Below are 19,532 nucleotides of genomic sequence, written 5' to 3'. Positions count from 1 at the left end.
CATATCTGTATGTGCTATGTTTATGTATGTATATATGTGCGCATGCATACCTATAGGTATGCATGTTTATGTATGTATATATTTGTATACATATATGTGCATGTATGTGTATACATGTGTGCATACGCATGCACATGTATGTAAATGTGTATTTTGCACCTGCTCACACACATGCTGCCCCTACCTGAGTCCTGGCCTAGAGGAGGGCATTATCCTGGAATGCATCCTCAGGATGGCAGGCTTCAGTTGGTGAGTCTGACAGCTGGTGGGATGGGATATGGGGCTGTGGCAAGAGGAAGAAGGAAGGAAACTGTGGCCCAGGATGGAGTCCTACAGTGTGCCACACACGATGCCTGGACATTACTTGCCCAGCTCACTGGCTTCTCAAACACCTCTTTGAAGGAGGATGAAGCCATCTTATGGATGTAGAAGTTGGGAATCTGAGAACTTAAGTCACTGTTCCCAGACCACACAGCCAGTAAATTGTGAGCCACTTTGAGCCTAGCTCTGCTGAACTCTGAAGGTCAGGTCTGTTTCCCAAGGCCACTATGGGATTTTCTCTGCTGCTGTCCTTTTCACACACCTTGGGTGGCGCAGGAGCAGGTATGGAGCTGAGGACAAGTCTTCCCTGGGCCTGTTTCCTCATTTGTTAAAATAGGGATCAGAAAAGTATTGACCTTATAACATCGCGAAGCACTTAAGAGCTAGGTGCTAGGGTCATGGTGAGACCACTACAATGAGTCATTTCTCTTGTCTTCAGTTATTCTTAGGGGTCATGGGGAATGCGTTCCCTCTCCCAGCCCAGCACTCTCCAGCCTGACAGAGGTGGGGCCTACACTGCCTGCATCCTGGGGCAACACCAGCTCGCCCAAATCCCGCTCCAGTCCTGAATGGGGGGTAAGGCAGGTGGTAACAGGTGAGAAAAAAGGATTTCCCGAGTGTGGAGCAGCGAGAGGGAGAAAGTGACTCACCAACCACAACAAAGCCCATCTCTCCGCGAGGAAGCGCCAGCGAGGAGTGAACGCACGCACGTGGGTACGTTCACCCACATGCTCGCCGGGGCGTGCGGGGCCGTCGGAGAGGGCTGGCCTAGTGGGCTGGCTGCCGCCTAGTGCTAGTCTGCGCGTGTAGGGTGAGGGGTGGTGGGGGGGGCAGGCCTATGGTGCGGGTCACTGCCAGGAGTCACATGATGGGTGGGGGCGGAGGGACCCCTCTCCATCCAAAGCTCTGCTCTGCCGTTCCCCTCTCGCCTCTGGGGGCCGAGGGGCGCGTTTCCTTAGGACCCCGGGGCGTGGGAGAAGCCCCTGCTTGGGGGGACAGTTTGCTGTTTAGGGGTTCCCCTTCGACACGTGGGAGGCAAAAGTGCAGAGCGCACGATCGTCCAGCTCCGGCTGCACTGCACAGCGAGGCCGGCCCGGAGCCCGGATGCTGGGCTCGGTCCCGCCAAGGCTCGGCCTGGCTGTAAAACAGAGAGGGGCGAGGGAAGCCGGGCCAGCGGGTGTCGCGGGTAGCCGGCGTCCGGGACGGGGTGTGGCGCCCAGAGCGCTGCTGCCTCTCCCAGCCAGGAGGCTGGATGTCGGGTTTGGGTGTCTTCCAGAAGGAACCGTACTAGCGACGAAGGAAGAGGAACTGGCTTCCCGGGCAGTCTCCCCCGCCCCAAACTTTTCCTCCTCGCGGAGGGTGGGCGGGCGGGCGGAGGGAGGAAGCGCGGCCGGGGAACGTGGGGCCCGCGTTCCGCCCGCCCGGGGGCCGCGGCTGGGGTGAGTGTGTCTTTAAATCTGAGCCCCCCGCCCCTCGCGGTGGGGCTGGGGCTCGCGGTCCGGGATGGGGCAGGCGCGGTGATTGGCGGCCGGGCCGGGTCCGCCCCTCGGCGTTGGGGACGCGGGGCGCGGGGGAGCAGCGCGGCGCTCACGGGCCGGGGCGCGCAGCTGCGGTCGCCGGTGAGCGCGGGCTCCCTCTCGCGTGGCCTCGCCGGGTGCGCCTGGCCTGCCCACCTCCGGAGCCGCCTCTGCCCCCGTATGGGCTGGGGAAGTTGGGAGGAGGGAGCCGGAGCCGGAGCCCGAGCCCGCGCCGGGCGCGCTCGGTCGCTGCCTGACTCGGCGCCCGCAGTTCGGGCGCAGCGCGCCAGCCGCAGGAGCACGGATGTCCCCCGGAGCCGCGGGCTGGCAGGTACCGAAGTGTCCTGCCCTGGGGCTGGTGAGGGGAGGGCAAATCTGGAATCCCCCGGGCACCCCCCAGCCCGAGGCTGCTCCAGACACCAACTCCCCATCCTTTGGAGAGGTGAGGTCCTGGGCCTTTACCCCACACCCGCTCAGGATTGGTCGCTGGAAGGCAGGAGGGACTCACAGGGAGCAGTTGCTGGGTGGTTGCCTGTGTTGGACCCTGGGCTACTCCCTCTCCCGAGTTCCTTGGGTTTGGTGTAGGCATGAGCTGGCGACAATTCCACTTTTCATTGCCAGACCTGGGAGCACGGCCAGGAGCTAGGGTTCCCCGCGAAGTTAGGGGGAGATTGGGGAGAGGGAAGCCGCTTCATGACCGAGATGGGGTCCTGGGACTCATCTCTAGGGGGCGTGAGGCCCGCAGACCCAGGACGAGTCCAGAAGTCTCAGCGGGCACAGGCTTTGATTCTTGTCCCAGTCTGGCCCTCTTCCTCTGTAGGCCCAGGTCTCCGAGGAGAGTACATTTTTCAGTTTCAGAGGGTTTTCCTGAAGGGGCAGTAACCTGTCAGAGAGAGAGTGGCCTATGGGAGACCGGGCTCCTGAAGGTGGCCGGGATGGTTGGAGCCCTTTCATGTCTCTTGGGTTGTCAGAGATGGGAGTAAAGCTTCATGGCCCAGGGAATCTTCTGGGCATCTCTGCTCTCCCAGCCAGAGGCCCAGGAACCAACTCCTTGGCTTCTGGGTAGAGTAACCTGAACCCAGTGGCTGAGCACCTCTTAAATGCCAGGGAGGGCACTGGGCCGTGCCCCTGGAATGTGTGGGTGGGGGAGGATTTGGAGGATTCTGTCCTCAGGAGGCTTAGCCCCTGGGGGCAAGACAGGACATAAACACACAAAGTTCCCTGATACAGGGTTTCAATACCAGTCCTGGACTGGTGATATTGGAAAGCCAAGAGGCTAAACACCATTAATTGCTACGTGAGTAATACAGGCTGCGAGACTGCCAGGGCAGCAGAGATCCAGTTCCATGCAAGCAAGCAAATGTGCTGAAATGTTCCAGCTCCATGCCCGCCCTTCCTTATTACCCTGCTCCAAGGGCAGGGAGCAGCAGGGGCGCTGAGGAGGTTCTCCTGCATTCATCCCCACCCACTCCCAGGTTTGTTTGCTTCTTGCTGGTGGATTTCTCAAGTAACCCATTTGCTTTCTTGGCTTGGGCTGAGCACAGGACTCTCCTAGTTGCCCTGTGGCTCCTGGGGTTTGGGGTCTAGAGCCAGCCTTGTAGGAGGTTCAGAGGCAAGCAGGAGGAAGTCCTCACTTCCTTTCTGGAGAGCCTCCGTCACTGGGGGTTGGGGGTAGGTTGGGAGGCTGGCAGGCACTGGGCCAGTTTCCTATGAGTGCAGACAGACCCCAGGTGGTGCATGCATCCCCCTCCCTTCCCTGGCCAGTGGTGGGGGTGGGCACAGTAGGGCCCAGGTGGCTTGAGGTGGGTGGTTCCTGGCACAGCTCTGACCTCACTTCTGTGAGGCTCTGCTGTATCTGGGGCCCTGCCCCCTCCCTCATTGTCCCTGGCAGGTTTCTGTTTTTCTGGAACACTTTGCGGAGGTGGCAGTGTGCTCATGCTTGTGGCCTTGGGTGCAGTTCTGGTAGTGGGAGTTGCTGAGCTCACCCTGAAGCCCTTGGCTGGCACTGTGAGAACTTGTGTGAGCACACTTGCCTGCCTCCAAACAGGTGGTGCACAGACCTGGGTTACCCAGGCACCTGTGGGGGGATGCCCGTGTGGGCAGAGACGTGAGTACATGTGTGTGCTCAGGTTTACAGCTGTGTGGGCAGAGACATAGAGGAACTGGATACATACGTACATGAGGACAGACACAGGAGGATGGTGGGGGTTAGCAGACAACCCGGGGACACAGACGTGCGGGGACAGACATACATGAACGCATCAGCGTGGGCCACGTATGGGCTGCAGACACATACATAGAAATACACCATCGCTGGGATCTGAATCTCCCCACATGGGAGGCAGACATGTAAGTGGACAGACATATAGGTAGACCCACCAGAGCACAGACGGGGATGGGAACCGACATTCCCAGACACAAGACTCAGAGCCACAGGGAAGCTGCTCAAGTACCTGGGCAAAATGGAGTTGGCTGTGAGCTCCTGGGGGGCACAGACACATATGCTTGCCAGAGCCAGCTGACAGCAGAGGCCAGGAACCAGACACAGATGGGTTCTGAGAGGTAGGCTGAGGCGCGCATTGCCAGGTTATCAGTTTCCCTGCATGGCATAGTGCCCGGAAGTTGTCCTGTTTGGGGTGGTGATGGTACAGGTGCTCTGTGGTGGAGCTTATTTCTAGACTCTCACTTTGGGGTTTGAGGACCCCAAAAAGCTCAGTCTCCTGTGTTTTACTCTGAGAGTCATTTGGCCTCTCCACCTCTGCATTACAAGGCTGTGTTTGTGCCTTAAGTGCCAGCAGGTGCTCTTTGAATTTTGATTCTCATCTTCCCTGGGTCTCCAGAGGCTTCCTGAAGTGAGGCTGTGTGGCCTGGGTGGGGTGCTCCAACTGTTCTTTTCCTACCAGAATAGGGGAGGAACTGCCTGGGGATTCTCCTTCTGAACCCAAGCCTGCGTCTTTGTCAGGGATGGGGTGATCCCCCAGGGGAGAGAGCGAGCACACATGTAGCTTCGTCTGTGATGAGAGCCACTGCCCTCTGGGGCGGGCTCCTTCTCTGCTAAGCCCCGGGCTTGCACAGGGAAGCGGTCCCCCACCTTGCTATGCTCAGGTCTCTTCTGCCTAACCTGGCACCTGAGAGACAGCCCAGATTCTAGATATGCTTTGATACTAGTGCACCATGCAACCTCCAGCAAGTCAATTAATGTATTGGTTTCCTCATCTTTAGAGTGGGGTCAGTAACCTCTACCTCCTTGTGGGTTCAGTGGGAGAAAATCAGTGCAAAGCATGTGGCCCAGTGCATGGCATGGAGTGAGTGCTCAGTTGATGTGGGGGTGGGGGCCTTTGATGATGAGCCGTCCCCTGTGGCCAGGACTCTGCAGGGCTTCCTCAGCAGCCAGGTGCATGGCCCTGGGCCTCTGGGTGAGGCCTGGAGCAGGCTGGGTGGGCAAGGCACCTCTCATGTGAAAGCTGGAGGGCTTTGTCCTCAGTCTGTGCCCACTAGTCCCTCCTTAGCCCTGTGGGACCTCCATACACGGAGTCAGGAAATGGCAGGCTGGGCGGGCGTATGGAAGCTTGGGCCTGCCGCCTGCTGGGCCTCTCTCTGGGAGGGGAGCCAGTGGTTTGCTAAGAATAGTCCCAAATCATGGCTCTCGCCTCCCAGAGGGCAGCCCAGCCGTGTGCCGCCCCTGTCTCGGGCCAAGGCACTTGCAGATGGGCTTTTTATGTTTCCTGTAACTGGTGCTCAGCACAGGATTGAGCCTGGGAGCAGCAGGCTTAGTCTGGGAGGAGGCTCTGTTTGCCTTCCAAGGCCTTTGGCTGAGACCCGGGGAAAGAGAAGGTCTGGAAGCACTGGCCTTTATAATCCCTGAGTTCCTTTTCCACTCAGGGCTTTTCCTGACACATCTGCCTTGATCATCTTCCTACCTGCAAATAGACCTGTTGTGATTAAGAACACTGGCTCTGGAAAGAAACCACCAGGGTCTGAATTTCTGCTCCCTCCCTCATTAGCCGTGTGACCCAGGGCAAGAAACTTAACCTCTCTATGCCTCAAGTCCCTTGTGTAACAGGGTTAAGGATAGCAACTCCCTTATGAGAATGTCACAAGGATGACAGGAGGTAATCGCAGAGAGCCTCCGAGGCTGTCTGGCTCCTAGGAAGTACTCAGTAAACATTAGGTGCTTATGTTATTACCATGATGTTATTCTCTCAGCAGAGGCCAGGATGCTTGCACAGGACCAGATGTTGGGAAGGGACCAGAGTGGCATCTTGATGTGGGATCCTGAGGTTTCTTGGCCCTGGGTTCAGTATGAGGTGCAGGGGCTCCGAAGGTAGATTAAACTCTGTCCCCGCCAGTAGGTGAGTGAGGTACATGCAGACACCATGTCTGGTTCTGTGATGGGGTCTGTGCTAGTTATGGTTGGAGCTGGAGGGAGGGAATGGCTGGCCTGGGGTGTGTGTGATACTTCATGTGGGCTTTGAGGGATGGCCAGGAGTTTGCAAAGGAGGAGGGCAAGGCTTCCCCAGCAGAAAGAGCTGCATGGCAGAGGTGTGACAGCCCTTGGGAAGTGTTTTGTATATTTCCCATAACTGGCATGTGGGCTGACTTTGGCTTTAAGGGGTGCCCCTGCCTGGACTGAAGCTGGGGCACTGATGAGAGAGGCAGGTGGGGTGTCTGGGTCATCTGCACACCCATGGAAGGCAGTAGGGAACATCTTTGGGAACTGGGTGTGTCACTGCCAATGCTTTGGGCTCCCAGGGAGCTGGGGCTTTCAGAAATTCCCCAAGGAGGGAGGATGTGGTGCTTCGAGGGCTGTGGGTACCCTGGGAAACGGCCAACAGGCCGGGCTGGGGCCCATGGGAGGGGAGAGGGGTGGGTGCCCTGAGATGACCTGGGACCCTGCCAGCTTCTGCATCCTGCTGAGCCCCAGGCCCTTCCTGTCTGTGGGCTGTGCCGGCCTCTGTCTGGCCTTCCCAGAGTGGAGGCCTGGGACGCTGGGACATTTTTTGAAGATTCTGTTTAGAAAGCACACAGGGGACTTCTCCTCCCCTTTTCCTTTTCCTGGAATGGAGAATCTCCTGAAGGAGTTAACCCCTTTCCTGCTGGTCACAGAGTGGCCCATGGATGTGTCCTCGCCTTTTTTTAGGATCACCATTTTATTGTTGCCCTTTCTGTTACACGGGATGTATACATCAGGTGCTGAAAGGTACAACACATTCTGCAACTGAGTGCCACCTTCCATGACTGAACAGGCAAAGAAAGTCCACTGAACATCAGCATCTGGCAATATATTTTTTGTTTGTTTGTTGTTTTGAGATGGACTCTCACTCTGTTGCCCAGGCTGGAGTGCAGTGGCGCGTTCTTAGCTCACTGCAACCTCTGCGTCCCAGGTTCAAGCAATTCTCGTGCCTCAGCCTCCTGAGTAGCTGGGATTACAGGTGCCCACCACCATGCCCAGCTAACTTTTGTATTTTTAATAGAGATGGGGTTTCACCGCATCGGCCAGGCTGGTCTCAAACTCCTGACCTCAGGTGATCTGCCTGCCTTGGCCTCCCAAAGTGTTGGGATTACAGGCATGAGCCACTGCGCTTGACCCCAATATTTTTCTAAAAAAAAGACTAAAATGGATTTAAATTGATTAACACTGTTAAGTCACATCTAATATTTGATACTACGTGATTCAATATAGCTGAATGATGCAATGATAGAAAATGTGTTTACGTGAAAGAATACAACCAAAATTAAGACAGCAAACAAAACCCATATACTTTTTTTAAACAGGAAAATACTTTTGAAGTGTACATGTAACTGCCCATTCTTTTATTTTATTTTATTGGTTTTTTTCTTTGAGACGGAGTCTCGGTCTGTCACCCAGGCTGGAGTGCAGTGGCGTGATCTCAGCTTACTGCAAGCTCCGCCTCCTGGGTTCAAGCGATTCTCCTGCCTCAGTCTCCCAAGTAGCTGGGACTACAGGTGTGTGCCACCATGCCTGGCTAATTTTTGTGTTTTTAGTATAGACGGGGTTTTGCCATTTTGATCAGGTTGATTTCGAACTCCTGACCTCAGGTGATCTGCCCGCCTCGGCCTCCCAAAGTGCTGGGATTTACAGGCATGAGCCACTGCGCTCAGCTGAAACTGCCCATTCTTTTAAAGAAAATTTACTGCAAGCAAAGTTATCAACCTTCAGAAAATGCACACATAGTATTGCTAAGCATCCCCCATTCCAATATGCACACTTGGAAAATACAAAGTTAAACAAATTGTAAACAATAGGTGAGCTTCATATTTGTAAGACTATGGAAAGAAATCCCATTTTTAGCAGTGTTGTATGAAGAACTGTCTTTTCATGTGAAACTCATGAATTGTCCTTCTGTTGGGATCATACTTCACAAAACCACCATGTTTTTGAAACAAGGTTACAGAGTAAGATAGAACATCTTAACAATGTTATCTTATTATTAAAGTTACATTTTTTTTTAACTATTTTTCAAAACATCTCCCTTAAGTATATAGGATTCATCTTTAAAATTCTTCCTAGAAATAATATACAAAGGAGAGGTATGTTTATTCCCTGTTATACTTCTGGAAGGCGCTTCCATGGTGGAGAAGGGGCTTCTTTCTCTTCTGTTCACTGATTGTTTTTGTCCTTGGTGTGTGTTAAGATGTAAGATTTCAGGTTAGTTGTCTGAGCAAACTTCTTTTTTTTTCTTTTCTTGTTTTTGAGACAGAGTTTTGCTCTTGTCGCCCAGGCTGGAGTACAATGGTGTGATCTCAGCTCACTGCAACCTCTGCCTCCTGGGTTCAAGCGATTCTCCTGCCTCAGCCTCCCAAGTAGCTGGGACTACAAGTATGCACCACCACACCCGGCTGATTTTTGCATTTTTAGTAGAGACGGGGTTTCACCATGGTGGCCAGGCGGGTCTTGAACTCCTGACCTCAAGTGATTCACCTGCCCCGGCCCCCCAAAGTGCTGGGATTACAGACGTGAGCCACTGTGCCCAGCCACAAACTTCTTTTATTACAACCACGGAAGGGGCACACATGGGTCCTGTCTCTGGTATGGATTCACACATGTGTGCACAAATTGAAGTCCAATAAAAAGCGTTTCCCGCAGACCCACCATGTGACATGAAAGAGCTTCTCTCCAGCACGGACTGCTTGGTGTTGTTCTGGTCTTGAGCTCTCAGCAAGAGCTTTGCCATGTTCTTCACAAACGAGGACTCTGGGACTGTGGCTGTATAGATGTTTTCTCATGGCAGAGTTATCCAAGAACATCTTTGTGCTCCCTTTATGAGGGCAAGCTGTTGTTCTTGGAGCATCACCTTATTTAATTTTTCTTGGCTTCATTCTAGCAAGTTATGCCCATTGTTTAGGATTTGAGAGGTTACTGCCAGGTATTCCTCCAGGAGGAAGTTTCTTTCCTGTCATATACTCTGAAAATCAGGAGGCAGGTTCTCTTCAATGGCCAGTTCTTCAACTACTGTTGAAGTATCAAAGTCAATATCTTTTTTTTTTTTTTCCTCTGAGGACCACATGGTGACCAAAAACTTGCCCTCCAGGTTCTTGATCTGCACCTGCTTCTGCTCCCACTTCTTGTTGTCTGGGTTGGCACCATCACCACCCACCATATTTCTGCTTTGACGTCTGCCCTATAGTGACTGAGCCCTTCATCCTGGGACCCCTGAGGTTGGTGCCAACCCCTGCACTTCCCAGGGACAGCCCTCTATCAGGGCCCCGGGACCCTGGTTGGCAGGGCCTAGAAGACTTCATTAGCCAGTTGGGCACTGTGGCTCACACCTGTAATCCCAGCACTTTGGGAGGCCGGGGCGGGCGGATCACTTGAGGTCAGGAGTTCAAGACCAGCCTGGCCAACATGGTGAAACCCCATCTCTACTAATAATACAAAAATTAGCCAGGTGTGGTGGTGGGTGCCTGTAGTCCCAGCTACTCAGGAGGCTGGGACTGGAGAATAGCTTGAACCCAGGAGGCGGAGGTTGCAGTGAGCCGAGGTCACGCCACTGCACCCCAGCCTGGGCAACAGAGTGAGATTCTATCTCAAAAAACAAAACAAAACAAAACAAAAAAACCTCATCAGCCTGATCTGAGTGATGGTTTAGCTTTTCCTTGACCATCATCTTCAGGTGTGCTCCCTCCCTTCCTCCCGAGGCAGCCCTGTCTGCTGGAGCCCAAGGACTTCTGGAGTCTCCTGCAAGTGTTGCCCTGCTGGCTCAGCCCAAGGCCTGGTGGGAAGCTGATTTCTGAATGCCTCAGAGAGAAGGGGCCTCCCTAGAGACGAGCCCCAGAGTTGCCCTTTGGGGAGCCCTTTGGGGAGGTGTGGAGTAGTCTCTGCTCCAGGGGGCTCTGAGCTGGGCCCTAAGGCATCAGGTAAATAAGCCCTGGCCTGGCATTTGACCGTCCCTCTGAGCCCAATTTTCTTTTTTTCTTTTTTCTTCTTTTTTTTTTTTTGAGACAGAGTCTCGCTCTGTCGCCCAGGCTGGAGTGCAGTGGCGTAATCTTGGCTCATTGCAAGCTCCGCCTCTCAGGTTCATGTCACTCTCCTGCCTCATCCTCCCGAGTAGGTGGGACTACAGGCACCCTCCACCACGCCCGGCTAATTTTTGGTGTTTTTAGTAGAGATGGGGTTTCACCGTGTTAGCCGGGATGGTCTCGATCTCCTGACCTTGTGATCTGCCCGTCTTGGCCTCCCAAAAGTGCTGGGATTACAGGCGTGAGCCACCGCACCCGGCTGTGCCCAATTTTCTCACTTGCAGAATGGGCGTGAACATTTTCCCCTGCCTATCTTTAATTTTTTTTTTAAACTGAGGTGAAATCCATTTAAATAAAATAAACCATTTTAAAGCCCACAATTTAGAGGCATTTAGTATAGTCACAATCTTGTACAACCACCGCTTCTATCACATTCTAAAACATTTTATCACCCTAAAGGAAAACTCCGTACCTATTAAGCAGTTACTCACCATTCCCTTCTCTACCACAGTACGTTTTTTCTTTAAAAAAAAAAAAAAACAGTTTTGTTGAGATATGTACACCATAAAATTCACCTGCGTGAAGTGTGCACTTTGGTGAGTATCGGTAAAAGTCATGGGCATGCAGCCACTCCTAGACAAGTCTGACAACATTTTCCATCACCTAGAAGGGCCTTATGCTCCCTTGAAGCTGGTCACCAGTCCCACCTTGGGCCCAGGCCCAGTCATCTACCTTCTGTCACTATGATTTTATTTTTTCTGGATTTTTCACATGCATGGACTCATATAACAGGTAGCTTTTAGTGACTGGCTTCTTTACTCAACATGATGTTTTTTTTTTTTTTTTTTTTTTTTGGAGACAGAGTCTCGCTCTGTTGCCCAGACTGGAGTGCAGTGGTGCGATCTCGGCTCACTGCAAACTCCGCCTCCCGGGTTCACGCCCTTCTCCTGCTTCAGCCTCCTGAGTAGCTGGGACTACAGGCACCTGCCACTGCTCCCGGCTAATTTTTTGTATTTTTAGTAGAGACAGGGTTTCACTGTGTTAGCCAGGATGGTCTTGATCTCCTGACCTCGTGATCCGCCCGCCTCGGCCTCCCAGATTGCTGGGATTACAGACGTGAGCCACCGCGCCCAGCCAACATGATGTTTTTTGAGATTCATCTGTGTTATTGGATGATTTAATCAGTTCCATTCCTTTTTTATTGATGAGTAGTATTCCAATGTGTGGGATATGTTGAAAATAGTTTAAAATTTCTTTCTTTCTTTTTTTTTTTTAAGAAGGGCCTCATTCCTGTTGCCCAGGCTGCAGTGAAGTGGCTCAGGGTCGGCTCACTGCAGCCTTAACTTCTGGCCTCAAATGATCCTCCCAACTCAGCCTTCTGAGTAGCTGGGACTACAGGTATGCACCACCATGCCTGGCTAATTTTTGTATTTTTAGTAGAGACGGGGTTTTGCCCTGTTGCCCAGGCTGGTCTTGAACTCCTGGACTGAAGTGATCTGCCTGCCTCAGCCTCCTAAAGTGCTGGGATTACAGGTGTAAGCCACCATGCCCAGCATAAAATAATCTTCACAAAAGATTCAAGTAGTAGCTTCATAGAAAGTAAAATGTCAAAGTCCCCTTTCCCCTCCTTCCCCTCTCTCTGGTCCCCATAGGTAACACTGTCAGCAGTGTGCTGAGTATCCTTTGGTCTTTTTTCTGTACCTCTACATGAATTTGTGTGGTTTTTGATTTTTGGGATGTAAATGAGCTAAACTCGGTCCATGGCTGTGGGGCCTGCTTTCATCCGGCCATGTATCATGCAGAGGGACCCTGGCACTGCCATGGGAGTTCTGAGCACATGCCCTGAGCTGGGGCCTGGCGGGGCTTTGGGAGAGATGGGAAGAAGTCTTCCTGGAGGTGGTTAATTTAGAGCAGGTTCTGGAGAAGGGTAGCATTGGATCAAAGGGGATCAGTCTGTCCAAAACAGCCTCTGTGGTGACCCATCCCTGGGGTCTGGGTGGATGTATCCTCCTGCTGCTGGGGGTCTGGGTGGATGTATCCTCCTGCTGCTTGGGGGTCTGGGTGGATGTATCCTCCTGCTGCTGGGGATCTGGGTGGATGTATCCTCCTGCTGCTGGGGGTTCTGGATGGATGTGTCCTGCCGCTTCACCACTGACCCCGACTTGGCTGCTGCTGGTGGGGGCTTCTTCCCGTCTCTCTGAAGTGTCACTGGAAGGAATAGGCCCAGGAGAGGGCAATTCGTTGGGTTGACAGAAGAGGTACCCTTGGGGAGTTGCCCCTTGCCAAAGTCTCTTTAGGCAGCCTGTAGGGGCCTCCCAGTAGCCATCTTGCCCAGCCAGCGTGGGTGGAGGATGGGACGCCTGTGGCCTCTGAGGAAGGGGCTGCCTGGGCTCAGATTTTCACCCTCCTGGCTCCACCCCAACCCCAACCCCAACCAAGGAGACTCCAGCCAGTGGGGTCCCAGGGGCTCCGAGTCTTATGTCATGCTGTTTTCCTTGACACTGCCGTCGATGTATAGATGAACCCCATCCCCTGCATTCTAAAGTTGGTTGTTTTCATTGTTTTTAAATTTTCTCTAACTTAACAGTACAAAGTAGTGCCTTAATTGTAAGACATGGGTTCCAGGAGATAGGAATCCTGTGTGGTGGTTCCAGGGCAGCCACCTGCTTACCCAGGATGGGGTTGTCTTGTGACTTGGGGTCTCATCCTGGGCTCAGGAGTCCTGTAGGGGGAGGGGAGGGCCTGGCGGGGAGCTCTGCATAGGTGGGTTTGTGGATGTCTCCCTTTCTCCAGCTCAGTGCTGCTCAAATGTGGGTAATACGTGGACTCCCAATTCACAGCCCTATTGAGATCTAATTCACGTGCTGTACGATTCACTCATTTAGTAGCTGTTAGTACATTCAAAGAGTTGTCCTCTCACCACAGTCTAATTTTACAACATTTTCATCAGCCTCAAAAGATACTCTGTACCCATTGGTAGTCACTCCCCACCCCCAGCCCACTAGCATGCTCTCTATCTCTATAGATTTGCTAATTCTAGACATTTCATATAAATGAAATCGTACAACATATGGTTTTTTTTGTAGACTCTCTCTCTCTCTCTCTCTTTTTTTTTTTGAGATGGAGTCTCGCTCTGTTGCCCAGTCTGGAGTATAGCGGTGTGATCTCGGCTCATGGCAACCTCCGCCTCCCAGGTTCAAGCGATTCTCCTGCCTAAGCTTCCCGAGTAGCTGGGATCACAGGCACCTGCCATCATGCCCAGCTAACTTTTATATTTTTAGTAGAGATGAGGTTTCACCATGTTGACCAGGCTGGTCTTGAACTCCTGACCTCAGGTGATCCATCTGCCTCGGCCTCCCATAATGCTGGGATTACAGGCATGAGCCACCATGCCTGGCCCTCTCTCTCTCTCTTTTTTAAAGGTCTCACTCTGTTGCTCAGGCTGGGGTGCAGTGGCGCAATCACGGCTCACTGCAGCTTCAACCTCCTGGGCTCTGGGCTCAGGTGATCCTCCGTCCTCAGTCTCCTGAGTAGCTAGGACCACAGGCGTGTGCCACCACACCCGGCTAATTTAAAAATTTTTTATATAGAGACGAGGTCTTGTGTTGCCCAGATCTTCAACTCCTGAGCTCAGGACTCCCTTTTGAACAACAACAACAAACCCGTCACTTGCTGATTGGCATTATTCTTACTGTAATATAACTGAAATGTGTATAAGACCAGGCATAAGTACCTTAGACTTAAAGTTTTTACAAAACTATTAAAAAAACAGGAAATAGTAGTAAAACCAGAAAGCCAACTCATTTCCAATGAACAATGTTACTTTAATTGGAAGGATGTTAACTGCACCTACATTGCCAACCTTGCGTTGATGGTAGAGAGCTGTGCCCTTGGGCTTCTCCTATGTCCCCTGCCTCTGTTTCTTGGGCCTGTTGTATAGGGAAGTACTAATAATGTTGGGCTGATGGGACGGATTGGGGTAATCAGACCTCACATTTAAGCCTAGACGACATGTGAGCAATCCCTGAATGTCTGTTTTAATAGGGTATCGCCTGATACTTGGAAAGCTGGCTTGTTTGATTGAAGATAAGCATGGAATAGTGGCATTATTGAAATCTGCTTGTAGTGGCTCTTAAACCCACTTCTTTTTTTTTTTGGAGACGGAGTCTCGCTCTGTCGCCCAGGCATGGCCCGATCTCGGCTCACTGCAAGCTCCGCCTCCTGGGTTCACGCCATTTTCCTGCCTCAGCCTCTGGAGTAGCTGGGACTACAGGCACCTGCCACCACGCCTGGCTAATTTTTTGTATTTTTAGTAGAGACGGGGTTTCACCGTGTTAGCCAGGATGGTCTCGATCTCCTGACCTCGTGATCCACCTGCTTCGGCCTCCCAAAGTGCTGGGATTACAGGCGTGAGCCGCTGTGCCCAGCCTAAACCCACTTCTTGTAGGAATCAGGAATTTGGCACAGAGATGGGCTTTGCTTATTTCACGCAGATGCTCTCAACATGCACATGGTCCTGACTGCTAAGATGCTGGGCCTTTGAATTGGGCACCTCCAGTCTGCCTTGGGCTATGGGGGTGGCTCTGTTCTCCCTCCCCACCCCCTTTTTTTTCCTATTTGAATCACAACCTTTCTTTGTGCTGTGTGTGATAATATCATTTGGCCTTCATGGAGAAGGAACTAGATTGTAAACACAGGAGCAAACTTGAGGCTCAAATTGTAGGGCACTGCTTGCTTATGAGATGGTTATTCAGATGACCAGGGGATGCTCTCATTACTTTTTGAAATTAACATTAAAAATAACCCATTTAAAGTGTACAGTTCAGTGGCATTTAGTACATTCGCAATGTTGTGCAACCATCACCACAAACATTTTCAGTTCCAAAAGATTTTCATCACCCCAAAAGGAAAACTCCATCCATCCATTAAGTAATCCCTCCCAGTTTCCCCTCCCCCAGCCTTGGCAACCATGGATCTGCATTCTGTCTCTGGATTTGCCTATTTTGGATAGTTCATATAAAGGGAATCATGTAATATGTGACCTTCTGTGTCTGGCTTTTTTCACTTAGCATAGTGTTCAGGGCTTATCTGTGTTGTAGCAAGTATCAGTACTCCATTCCTTTTTATGGCTGAGTAACTTTCCATGGTATGGATAGGCCACACTTTGTTTATTCATTTATTATATGATGGGCATTTGGGTTGTTTCCACCTTTTGGCTATTGTGAATAGCTGTTTGGCTGCTATGAATGTTCATGTACAAGTATTTGTTTGGATACTTGTTTTTTATTCTCTTGGGTATATACTTAGCAGTGGGATTGCTTGGTTATATGGTAAGTCTTTGTTTAACTTTTTGAGTTTGATGTTCTGGAATTAGACAGTCGTGGTGGTTGCACAACTTTGTGAATATACTAAAAAAAATTAAGTCATATACAGATGGTGCCTGACTTACGATGGTTCCACTTATGCTTTTTCAACTTTACGATGGGTTTATCTGGATATAACTCTGTGGTAAGTCAAGGACCCCCTTACATCCTGCGATTCGTATCACTCTACCATTGTAAAGTTGAAAAAGTGTAAGTGGAACCATCGTTAAGTCAGGGGCTGTCTGCTGCGTTACCAGAATTAAATACATTTTTGACTTTTTTTTTTTTTGAGACATAGTCTTGCTCTGTCACCCAGGCTGGAGTGCAGTGGCGCGATCTTGGCTCACTGAGGTCTCTGCCTCCTCGATTCAAACAATTCTCCTGCCTCAGCTTCCTGAGTAGCTGGGATTACAGGTACCTGCCACCATGCCCGGCTAATTTTTGTGAATTTAGTAGAGATGGCGTTTCACCATGTTGGCTGGGCTGGTGTAGAACTCCTGACCTCAGGTGATCCACCTGCCTTGGCCTCCCAAACTGCTGGGATTACAGGTGTGAGCCACCGCACCCGGCCTTGAGTTACGATATGTATAATTTATGGTGGGTTTGTCAGAACGTAACCCCATGGTTACATCAAGGAGCATCTGTACTTTAAAGGGTGAATTTTATGGTATGTGAATTATATCTCAATTTAAAAATTTCACAGATCCCTAAGCAGGCATTCATGGAGTCTGGATTGAGTCATGTTCTCAGTTTTGGCGACCCAGGGTCCTGCATCACCTCTTGGGAATCCTGGGGCTCCTTTCGTGGGGGAGGACACTGCGTCTCACTCCATAGTCCCATTTTTGGGGGTAGTCGGTGCGAGCTATAGGAAACAAATGGGCTCACTGGCTGCCTGCTTCCCTACCTTGGCTCATTCTGGCCCTTTCCAGCTGCCACTGCTGCTTCCTTTTTTTGAGTCAGGGCCTTGCTCTGTTGCCCAGGTTGGAGTGCAGTGGCATGATCGCAGTTCACTGCAACCTTGAACTCCTGGGCTCAAGTGATCTTCCCGCCTCAGCCTCTCAAAATGTTGGAATTACAGGCATGAGTCACCACTTATAGCCTGTTTCTGGCGCCTGAACAAGAGGGGCTTACTGTAGAACTGTTCCTTAGTTTCCTCACCCTTGAAGCGGGTTTGTGAGCAGCCCAGCCATGGCCACAGCCTGGGCTCTGTGGACAGTGATGTCTGCAGTGGGTCAGACATGCCGCGCTGACTTCCTCTCCAGATCCTCTTTTCCTCTGTCTTTCTTTTGTGTTGCTTTCCACAATGGCCTGTGTGAGCCTCAGGACCAGTTCCTCTTTTGGGATGCTGCCTCCTTCTAAGATTGCAGCTGAGGGCGGCGTTGGCCCACTTGTCTGTCTGTTCAGTCCTCACTGCACGCCCACTTCCCCCCAGTCTGGCCCGTCTCAGTTGGTGGCAACCCCATGCTTCTAGGTGTTCAGGCCAAACACTGCAAAGCTGTCCGTGGTTTCTCTCTTTCTCTTACACTTCAGAAAAGATGTGCCAGGAGGTTCACTGGCCTCACCTTCAGCATGGATGCAGGACGAGCCATGTCCTCACCTGTCGTCTGCCGCTGGCCCCGCCTCCGGCATCACCTGCTCTGTTGCAGTAGCCACGTGATGTTTCTGCTGGTTTCTGCCCTTGTCCCAAACCAACTCTTCTAACACAGCAGCTAGCAGACCTTGTCAGAACTTAAAACTCAGGTCAGAGCACTTCTCTGTCCCAAGCTCCCTAGGGGCTCCCTGTATCCTCACAGTAAAAGCCAGCGTCCTTACTGTGGCTTCCAGGACACCATCATCCAATACCCAGCCTCATGCTCACCTTGTCGCAGCCCCACTGGCTAGCTCATGGCTCTTTCAATACCCTAGGAACATCCCCCCACAGGACATTTGCATAGGCTAGCCCCGCGACCGGAGGTCCTGTTTCTCCAGAGAGCCACAGGGCTGCCGCGTCACTGCCTTCAGTCTTTACTCTCATGGGAGGCCTCTCCTGCATACCTTGTTTAAAGTTTCACCTCTTCCCTGCATCTCCTTTTATTACTGCATCTCCTTTTATTACTAAAACAGTAATAAAATTACTGTTTTATTACAGTAATAAATAATGCATGAGCCCATTTTATAGATGAGAAAATGATCCTCAGAAAGGTGGACTGGAACCTGGTCTCTCCACTCCCTGCCCAGGGCTCTCTGGCTGAACCACAGTTGCCACCTCCTCTTCCCCATATCCCTGACTCCAGAACAGCCAGGTGAACCTTGTGGGTTTGAGCGTTCAGAGCTCCCTTAGAAGCTCCCCTTGTCAGCGGAGTGATTATGGAACTGGCAGCTACCTCCGGGCATTTGCATGGAAAGGATGGTAAGAGTCTGCTCCCGTGGGTGGGGGCTTGCTCTGTTTGCATGGAAAGGATGGTAAGAGTCTGCTCCCGTGGGTGGGGGCTTGCTCTGTGTGAGGCACTGGGTTTGGCAAGTTAGAGGGATTTCTCAGTTAAACCTCACAGTGTCCTGTGGAAGGGGACTGGTCATATCCCCCATTCTGCAGACAATGAAGTAGGGAGCTTTTATATGGGCAGAAATGAAAAAGATTGGTAACGTGTTGAACTAGGCAGGATGTGGGGAAACTGGCTTTCTTAAGCATGAAGCAGCATTGGTTGCTGTATAAAATGCAACAACCTTTTGGAAAGGTAATTTGGCAGTATCTCTGAAAGCTGTTTAAGTGCACATCTTTATCTCACCCTCCTGAATTCTGGTAACCTGTCCTAAAGAAGTAAACTATCAGGATGCAAGGCTGTGTGCACAAGGATTTTGCGGCAGTGAACTGGAGACTGGCTGTCTCCTTTCAGTTTTGTGTTCTTCCCACTGCAGGGCATCTGCATGGGCCGTTCCCTCTGCTGCCGGGCATGTGTCTTCACATGGCCGGGGCCTGCCTGTCTTTATACGTTGGCATAGGCCTTCCATGACTGTCATATCTAAAATATGTTCCTTCCCTGTCTTTCTGATCTTCTAGCTCAGCCTCTTAGCCTCTGGTAGCCCACATCACAATGTATACAGTGTATCATAATCGTGTTCCCTGGTGGCCTCCCTCCCTCCCTCCCTCCCTCCCTCTCCTTCTCTTGTTGGAAGATCTGCTCCATGAGGGTCCGGGTCTGTGCCTGTCTGGTTGACAGGGTCAGTACTTCGCAGCTGTTTGTTGAATGAGTAGTGATGCAATGAAATGGCTTTTGCCACCATTAAGCAGACAGGGTTGGAATTACCTGTACTGGCTGGGAGGGGTGTTTGTATTAAGCAGACGGGGTTGGAATTACCTGTATTGGCTGGGAGGGGTGTTTGTGTTGTCCTGTTAAGGGCAAAAGCTTGTTGCACAAGGAAGCTTAAGAGGTGGGCTTGGATGAGGATGGGAAGGGCATAAGCGTTTTCTCTACAGACCTTTGACTTGTGAAAATAAGTACAAGTTACTTTTGTAATAAAAAACATCTGGCAGGCTGGGTGTGGTGGCTCACACCTGTAATCCCAGCACTGTGGGAGGCTGAGGCAGGAGGATCACTGAGGCCAAGGAGTTTGAGTGGAGCCTGGGCAGCATAGTGAGATTCTTGTCTCTACAAAAAAAAAAAAAAAAATTAGCCAGCTGCGGTAGTGTGTGCCTGTAGCTCCCCAGATACTTGGGAGGTTGAGGTGGGAGGATTGCTTGAGTCTGGGAGGTCGAGGCTGCAGTGAGTCATGATCGTACCACTGCACTCCAGCCTGGGCAACAGAGGGAGACTCTATCTCAAACAACAACAACAACAACAACAACAACAACAACAACAACAGCAACAACAAC

At 51.5% G+C, this 19,532-nt stretch overlaps 1 protein-coding gene across 9 annotated transcripts in view; it reads left to right on the top strand.

Annotated features, from left to right (window-relative positions):
• Positions 1-765: 765 nt before the first annotated feature.
• PALD1 (phosphatase domain containing paladin 1) overlaps positions 766-19,532 on the top strand; it is a 92,334-nt gene continuing 73,567 nt past the window's right edge. For 4 of the 9 annotated variants that reach the window (XM_054522530.2, XM_024254229.3, XM_054522529.2 and 1 more), the window contains exon 1: positions 1,891-2,169. The gene's annotated coding sequence lies outside the window, so the exon portion shown is untranslated. Of the gene's footprint in view, positions 1,036-1,276; positions 1,761-1,857; positions 6,191-19,532 lie in introns of those variants that run through there. The other 5 variants (XM_024254227.3, XM_063727357.1, XM_054522528.2 and 2 more) reach the window with 5 other exon arrangements.

The sequence above is a fragment of the Pongo abelii genome, chromosome 8 (assembly GCF_028885655.2).
Source record: "Pongo abelii isolate AG06213 chromosome 8, NHGRI_mPonAbe1-v2.0_pri, whole genome shotgun sequence".
NCBI classification, from domain to species: domain Eukaryota; kingdom Metazoa; phylum Chordata; class Mammalia; order Primates; family Hominidae; genus Pongo; species Pongo abelii.
Note: the sequence above shows the minus strand (reverse complement) of the source record. Positions and strands in the feature narration are given on the sequence as shown.